Here is a 9,363-nt window from a genome sequence, read left to right as displayed (position 1 = left end):
ACTGAAAGCACAAAAATGCATGCAGATGTCAGGGGAAAGTCAGAGGAAACGCTAAAGCAGCATGGAAAACCCTGAGCAGAAAATCCTTGCCTGTTTTATATAATTCCAGAAGCAATCAGCTTCTGGGTCTTTCTAAGAGGCGTCTTTCCAACAAAATTTAACATGGTAAGGCTTTAATTCCTGTTCTATCATCTATCATCCACTAAAAAAGTGGTACAGGTAAAGCTTACACTAAGTTATACTTATTGTATCCCAACTTGCATTTCTGGATGCAAATGACATTGTGTAGGTATGCACAGTTGTGCATTGTGCATCATTGGATTCCCCACTCTAAGTTCCAGTCATGTTTCTCCTTAATCATCTCTTTTCAAAACTAAAAATCCACAAGCGCTTTAATTTTTCCAGGCAGAGAATGTGTTCCATCCTCTTAACCCTTTCGCTTTCCCTTTTTGGCACACTTTCCAACCCTGTTATATCCTTTATGAGATGAGAAGACCAGAAATTAACATGATATTCCATATATGGCTGCATCAGAAATTTACATAAAGAATTTGTGATACTGTTCATTTCATTTTAAACTCTGTCACTAATGACGGTAATGGACAATCACTGACATTTTCATTGACCTATTTACCAAGGCCCCCAAGATCTCTTTCCTGAATAGTCACTGGCACTGCCAATTCAAAGCCCAAGTGAAATAATATGTGAAGTTGAGATTTTTCCAAATTCAAGAGCAGGCTATTGAGGCATCTCGTGAAGCTCTCTTTGATTATCCAGAGCAACTTTAAATATATATTAGGATCCTGAAAAACAGAATTCTCAAATGTGCTTCTTAAAAACAGGGGTTTCACTTCCCTTGTGTAATTATTAACGCAATCCTTCTTTAGTTTGGGGCAAAAAAATACCCCCCAAAGCTGTGTACCAAGTTACAGGACTGATTTTCCAACCCGCTTTTCTCCAACAGGGAAATCTGTTAATGTGAACAAGGCTTGAGTAGCTGAGTTGCTATTATTTATACTGAGTAATTGAACTACTATTTAATTATAAGGAATTGAATTACTGAGCAAGAACAATTTTAGTCCAGCTATTAAATATGAATTGCAGACACGGATAAAATTATTCTTCACAGCAAACTAAATAGCTAATATCAAGCAAGTTAGCTTCATTGTTAATGAGGCACACTGTAATCCAATGATCCTCAGAGCACTCTTCTGACAAAATATCTATTTAAACAAATGGGATTTGTACAGACAAAGTACTTTGAGAAGTGGGAAGATGAATATATAATATAAAAATGGGTATCAAAGAAATTCTGATCTCGAATTCTGCTATACAAATATAGATCTATTTACAACTTATATTATGCCAACCATTTTATTTGTTACAAATTAATTCCTGCCCCTCTTCCAATCAGCTCAAACTCTGCCCCCACATTTTATCCTCACAACAGCCCTGTGAGATAGGTTAGGCTGAGTATGAATGGCCCCAAATTGTTGGAATATAGCAATGTCTTGTGTACAAAGATGAAGAGAAGAAGATCCTGCATGGGACAGCAAGCTTTAGCTAGACAGGACTAGGGGGAGTACCTTCTCTCAAAGGGGGCTTTTCCTTGTAGTTTGTTAATGTTATGTTTTGTGAGTTATATGTTGTAAACTAATTCAAAATTAATCATTATTATAAAGGGGGGGGGCTTTTCCTTTGCAGAATGCTATTCTTGGACTTCTTATAGAAGTCATCCTTCTAGGACTCTACACACTCTCTCAACTAGCAAGGCAGCTGTATTTATCTCCACTCTTTCTTACCCAGTTTGTTAGTTCCATAAATAAAGTTTGTGTTACTTTTAATTAATTCAGTGTGCTGCATAGGCATGATGTCAACAGGTTTATAGGCCCAGGGGACATGCAGCAAACTGATTAAAAAGAGAGAAATAAAAATAGTGAGAAGCTATTCAAGTGCAGGAAAAGGCAGAACAAAAGAACAAAGGAAAAAAGGACAAAGGAAACAAAGGGAAACAGAACAAAGGAAAAAGATGGCAACTTTCTACAATGCACTGCATGGCCATTGCATAGATGGGCTTGCTGATGATAATTACCAGATTTGACTGAGAGGAACTTTTGGGACGTCACACAATTTAGAAGACCAGCAGGTGGAACAGATGCACATTCGGCTTGGCACAAATCAAGCAAGAAGGTTCATTCGGAAATTATTTCAGCTTTATCTGACCATCAGCTCTTAAAGGTGATTGAAATACAAACAGCTAAAGAAGTATGGGGAGAATTGCGGAGACTGTGTGTAAAATCCTCTTTGAAATGCCAAATATGCATCCAGAATTGTTTGTTCAACTTAAACATAAAAGAGAATGACGAACTAAGACATCACTTGGATGAAATGCTGAATTTAGTTCACCAACTGAAAGGAAATTCCAGATCATGAATGTTCTGATTTTGATAAATCTGCCAGAAAGCTTTAAGAATGTGATATGTGCAGTAGAATACAAAAACTACCTTTCCCTAGCCAAGTACACAGAGACCATAAGAAAATGCAATCAAGTCAATTCGTTCTGAATATAAATAACAAAGAACAGTTAGCCTGCTGCTCTTGTGGCAAACAAGGCCATATTAGACAAAGCTACTTGAGCTATTCACAAAGTAAAACTTTTACCCAGTGAGCTTTATGACTGAGCAGTGATTTTGATTTAGGTCCTCCAACACTAGCTCTCATAGTATCTAAAAACCAGCTACATTCTGTGTAAAAGTCGCTTTATATGTTGATGGTGGGAAGTGCCATCAAATTATAGCCAACTTATGGTGACCCCTGCTGGAGTTTTGCAAGAGACTAACACAAATGGTTTGCCATTGCCTGCCTCAGCATTGCAACTCTGGTTTTCCTTGGTGGTCTCCCATCCCATTACTAACCATGATCAACCCTGCTTAGCTTTATAAGATCAGGCTAGCCTGGACTATCCAGGTCAGGGTGCTTTATGTGTTACTTTTCTGAAAATGGCACATGAAGAAGTCTTGAGACAGTGGCCTCTTTAAAATATGTGCGTAATCATCTGGGAATGTGACACAGTGCCTTGCAAAGTCCCCAGATCTCATACATGCAAGGCTGAGAATGCAAGCTATTTCACGTGGGAGAAGCTGATCCAGACACCAAAATGCAATGGGTTAAGGAAATACCTACAAATGACCTATAGGTACCAGAGATCTCAAAGCCAGGGTCTGGCAAACAGACCCGACTGCCTTTCTCTGCACCATTGTGGTAGCTTGCCGGAGGAGGGTGCTATAGGACAGCTCTGTTATGATTCACATATGCCAGTTCTACCATTGGAGGTGGCCAGAGGTTTGACTTCTTAGTTTCCACAACCTGTTCTTCTGTTCTTGCCCCTGCCATCCACCCACTTGCTCACTTGACTGTCTGCTTCCCAGCCTGCCTCCAGACTGTACGTGACTTTCCATAAGGAGAGAGAGAGAAAAGGAAAGCCCACATTCCTGAGATAAACACAGATGAAGCTGCCATATACCAAGTCAGACAATTGGTCTCTCAAGGTCACTAGGTCAGTATTGTCTGTTCTAACTGGCAGTGGCTTTCCAGGGTCTCAGGCAGAGGTCATGCCAAACAACTGCTACCTGATCCTTTCCACCAAAGATGCCAGGAATTGAACCTATTTTGCAACTACTATTTACTATTTTGCAACTACAGACTAACACGGTTAACTCCTCTGGATCTATGACCATGGAAAACACCATATTCAGGCAAATGGAGAGGAAATCCATCAACCTCATGAAGAAACTAGCTCAAATATGATATATCTCAGGCCAGTTTCTTCATATCCATGCATCTGACAAAGAGAGCTGTGGTTCTCAAAAGCTTATGCCTCAATAAAGATGGTTAGTCTTAAAAGTTCTACTGGACTTTTCACTATTTTGCAACTACAGACTAACATGGCTAACTCCTCAGGGATTGAACCTGAGAACTTCTGCATGCAAAATAGATTTTCTGCCACTGAGCCTTCCCAGTATACTATGTATTGTACATAGTATACCTGTTGTGCCATGCTCCTCCCTGCTGGACACATAACCACTCTTTTAGATGCCACAGGTCTACTAGAGTTTACTAGATCTGGACCATGGCACATCTTCACTGAATAGCAATTAGATTGTCTAAAGGTTTCTTTTATTCTTACTGATAGGTACATTCAAGAATCCTGGCACTAAGTCCTCCAATATGTTCCCCTACCTGCAGTAACAGTTGACTTATAATGCATCCACATCTCATCATAGTGGTAATCTCTAGGTTTTAGGAAATCTGGGGCACCATGTAAGCAGTCCGGGGAACAGAGCAACACAGCTAATCCTGGGAACTTTGACTAAGAGTCTTGCTCTACTACTGACAGCCCAAGTGCACTGATGGTGCTACATAAACATGAATTATTAAAGCCCTCAAACCCGTCACTGTGAAGCAATTTACTTAATGTAAGGGACATTGTCTTTTTCAGAAACAGACCAGTGGCAAGTGAATACACATCATGGAGGATCCAGAGCCCTGCCCTATGTGGTCATGAGCTTTAAGCCTCTGTTTCTGTTGGTTCTGTCTTTACAGCCCTCCATTTTGGGTATATGAGCTGCCAGTCTTATACCATATCCAGATCACTACAAACCTAGTCTTGGGCTTAATCATGGGGGGAGTTGGCAGAAGAATAGGTAGGAGAAGAAACAGCCACCTGCACCATGGTAGCAGAATGGGCCAGCCTGCAAGGCAAAGCAGAAATTCAAAAAGGTCCTGAGAGGAAGCTGTCTCAGTTATGCCCTGAAGACTCTTAGACTGTTCAAGGTATTTTGGTTCAGTCAAGGCACCCTGACACGCAGTGTTTGGTTGTCTTGCTGTATTCTTTTCTAAGCAAAGAGGTCCCAATAACATCAGCCTTTACATATGTTTCATTTGTATAATTTGCTTTGCTTAATTCCTGGTGATGCAACTAAAACCTCCTTCTCACCCAAGTATTTATTTCTATCTTTTCATGGTAGGGAAGTCCCTTGATCACACCTCCAACCAAACTGTCTGCTGAACTCACTTCAGTTCCCTGTGCCTCTCCAAGTCCAGGGAAACCAAATGCTTTGTTCCTGTTATTCCTCTGCTCCTACCTCAGAGCTACAATGACTTCTCCCAAAACACGTTCAGTAACTCGATTCTGAGATGTTCCTCTTCTTCTGTTTACCCGGGCCTTTGCATTCTTGCTGCACTCAGCCCCATTTCACACCATTTTTACATGCTTCTCCTAAGATTCCAGCTTGGATCTCTTCCCCTTGAATTTTATTGGAATGTTTGTTTGGGTCACAGCTAGTTTAGACACACTGTTTCCAGAAGCGGCAAAGTTGTACAGGGCAGTGTGAGGCCAGTTAGTTCCCATTCCCCTGCTACACATATTGGCTTAGCACACCAATATGTTATGTGTACCAGTCTGTACAGAGGCTATTCATGTAGTGTTATAGGTTTGTAGGGCTTTTTCTATGGGTTTCCAGGCTTCCTAACCACATGGAGATAATTTTTTATGTTATTTATTTATTTATGTAATGTCATTTATAGTCCACTTTTCTCACTGAGACTCAAGGTGGATTACACAGTGTGAGATTAGTACAGTCAGTATCAAGGACAATTTCATAAACCATGCCATAGGATAAATAAACACAAGTTTACAAAGACATAACATTAGCAAGAATCCAATACAGAGTTGAAGAAATGCTGACACAGAACATAAGCAATTCTAGGGCTGACATAGGAGCACATATTTAAAGCAACAGATAGTACATAAGGCAACATAGTGGTGAAATCTATGGGTGAAGTCTATGGTCCCTAACTCATTAGGGACCATAACTCATTAACTCATCAACTTTATGCACATACAGTTATATGTGTGCAGGGCCGGCTCAAAGAAACCATTCAACTTACTGGGGCTGAAATGTTATGTATTTGCTCCACAACTAATACTCAAACATGTTTTCTCAAACCACATCCAACATTGTCTTTCTAATTAACCTGGAGAGCAACAACTTGGGAGTTGTTACACTGAAATCTGTTGGCTTTTAAGTTTGTTTCCCATACTGATTTGATTTCCCTCAGGATTCTCTTCTGTTTAAAGAAAAGTAAAATTATTATTTTTTTTATAAAAAAGGAGAAATCCATGTGACGACCTCAATATTTTTCTAGAGATGAATTTTGTTGAATGTCACATCTAAATTGTGTTGTTTGGATTTCAAAATGTATTCCCATAATCACAGATACTTTTAAAATACCAGCAGCCTGAAGGAAACCAAAATAAAACTGTTTAAAAAACTGTTCCTAGGGCAAATGAGACATCTGATGCTTGCATGCTTCAGTTGACCACCATTTCTGATTTTCAGAACGCTGTCATTGGCAGAAAATGAAAGGCAACAATTTTTATATATTCAATAATGGGGGAGAATCTTACGGAATATTGTTGCAGAAGGACACTTCCAAGAGGCAGACTTTTCCCCGAAAAAAATCCAGTGTGCTGTATATTCCACAATAATGCACTAACAGAATCAGAATTTGGTTTGCAGAACCATTTATACCTTATAGTGTGACATTCTGTTCTTCTTTACAAAGGTACGAGATAAACTTCATATGATTATGCTATATGCCGTCAAGTCACTTCTGATCTATAACTACCGAATGAATTAATGACCTCCAAAATGTCCAGTCGTTAACAGCCTCGTTCAGGTCTTGCAAACTGAAGGCTGCAGCTTTTATTGAGTCAATCCATTTCATGTTGGGTTTTCCTCTGTTCATACTGCCTTAAATTTTTCTAACATTATTGACTTTTCCAGAGAGTCTTGTCTTCTTATGATGCGGCCATAGCACAATAGCCTCAGTTTGATCACTTTAGCTTCCAGGGAGAATTCAGGCTTGATTTGATCAGACGTTGCTTATTTGTCTTTTTGGCCATCCGTGGTATCCATAAAACTCTTCTCCAACACCACATTTCAAATGAATCCATTTTCTTCTTATGGTATGGCTTTTGTGAGCCACAGCTCACTTCTTCAGATTCTCCAGATGAAAAAGTGAACTGTGGCTCATGAAAGCTCATACTAGGGTTGCCAGTTCCCTTAAGTCCCCCAGGGGAGACTGGGACACTGACACTTACTCTGCACTGGCTTCGGAGTACCCCTTCACACATATGCGCGCTCCCGGGCATGCGTGATGATATCACTTCCAGGAAGTGATGTCATCATCAGGTCAAAGGGCGGCCCGGGAGTGCGAGCACACTCCCCAAAGGGCTGAATCGCCCCCCCCCACATGCCCAATTCGGCCTGAAACAGGCTCATTGTGGGGCATGGGAGCATGCCACAGTGAGGCACAGGGGCATGCCGCGCTACCCAGGGGTGTGCCCATGCCACCAGGGGGGTGCCCTGGGGGGCACACTCCCCATTGGCTAGGTAAGTGGGGGCAGGGGGAAGAGGAGGGAGCAGGGGATCCCCCGCCCCCGGTGGGGGAATGGCAAGCCTAGTTCATACCCTACCACAAATTTTGTTCATCTTATAGGTGCTACTGGACTCTTGCTCTTTTCTGCTGTTACAGACAAACTGACATGGCTACCCATCTTGATCTATCACCATTTTCTTGACAGTTTTCTTCATTGTCCAACTTTCACATCCATACCTATAATGGGGAATACCATAGTATTAATTATTTTGATCTTGGCCCCCAGTGACAGATTCTCATCCTTCATGATCTTTTCTAGTTCCTTTATAGCTGCCCTTCCAAGTCTCAATCTTCTGATTTTTTGATTCCCTTTCCCTTTTGATCGATGATTGAATCAAGGAATAGAAACTCTTTAACAATTTTAATTTACTTGTCAGCCTTAAAGTTGTATAATTTCTCAGTAGTCATCATTACTTTTATCTTCCTGATGTTCAGCTGTAATACTGCTTTGGCACTATCTGCTTTAATCTTCATCAGCAATTGTTTCAAGTCTTCACTCTTTTCTGCCAGTAATGTGGGATCATCTGCGTATAGGGCTGCCAATCCCCCGCCCGGGGCGGGAGATCCCCTGTTCTCACCTCCTCTCCCCAACCTCACTTACCTGGCCAGTGGGGGGCACTCCCCAGTGGCGCTGTGTGCCCCTGCACCCCACCATGGCGCGCCCCCATGCCCTGCAATGGACCCATTTCAGGCCAAATTGGGTCTGGGGGGCGATTCAGTCCTTTGGCGAGCACAGGAGCACACACTGGGTTGCCCTTTGACCCATGCAATGACATCACTTCCTGGAAGTGACATCATCATACACCCCAGGAGCGCACACATGCTATGTACACACGTGATAAGGAACAACTGACACCGCGGAGGGAGAGTGCTGGTTTCCCAGTCCCCCACCGGGGGACTCAAGGGACCTGGCAACCCTATCTGCATATTTCAAACTGCTAATGTTCCTTCCACTAATTTTCATCTCACCTTAATCTAATCTAGGTTTCTATAAAGCTCAACACATTAAAGTGTTTGCCCTAATGGGCATTGCTAGTCAATTCATGTTACTAGAATTGGTCACATCCTGGGCTGGTCATGTCCACATGCCACAAGTAGAATTAAAACCAGCCCTGCAGGAATGACATTTAGCTGAAAAAGAAGGTATTGTAGTTTTTAACCAGGTTGGGAGTGTGTAACCCCTATGAGGTCATTGGTTTAGCCCAGTCGGGCGGAGTCAGCAGCTACAGCCAGGCAGCTGAGGAAGAGGCCGATTGCTGAGGAGCTTAATAATAATTAATATGCTCTTATCACCTTGAATAAGGTAATCAGAAATGTTGTATGTGGACAATATGACTAAAAGTGGTGTTTGTATACTGTTTTTGGTTGGTGATGCTGGGATTGTATTATTTTTGCAGGGCTGTAATTCCCCAAGAAGAGGACAGAAGCCTTGGCTCCAGTTGCTTCAAATTGGAAGGATAGTGAAAAAGGACCCTTAGTGGAATCAGACAAGTTGAACTGTTTATCTTTCAAAGACTTGGTTGGTTTAAAGTTTCTGTATGATTGCAGTTATGACTAGTTAAAAAAAATAGTTGTATTGTGTATTAATTGTTTAACAGTTTTTAAAATATTTTTTTCTTAACATATTTGTGTGAAAGTTTGCTTCCTAAGCCCCATAGAACCCATACAAGGGGAAGTAATGATGGCATGAACAGCTTGTGGTTATGATGGCATAAATAGCTTGAATTATGCCAGATGAGGAGTTTGTACATGTAAGAGATTAAAAGAGCCATCCTAAAAACACTTGACTAGATTAGTAGAAGATTCTCAAAAGAAAGAAAGAAAGAAAGAAAGAAAGAAAGAAAGAAAGAAAGAAAGAAA

The sequence above is a fragment of the Eublepharis macularius genome, chromosome 5 (assembly GCF_028583425.1).
Source record: "Eublepharis macularius isolate TG4126 chromosome 5, MPM_Emac_v1.0, whole genome shotgun sequence".
Lineage (NCBI taxonomy): Eukaryota > Metazoa > Chordata > Lepidosauria > Squamata > Eublepharidae > Eublepharis > Eublepharis macularius.
Note: the sequence above shows the minus strand (reverse complement) of the source record.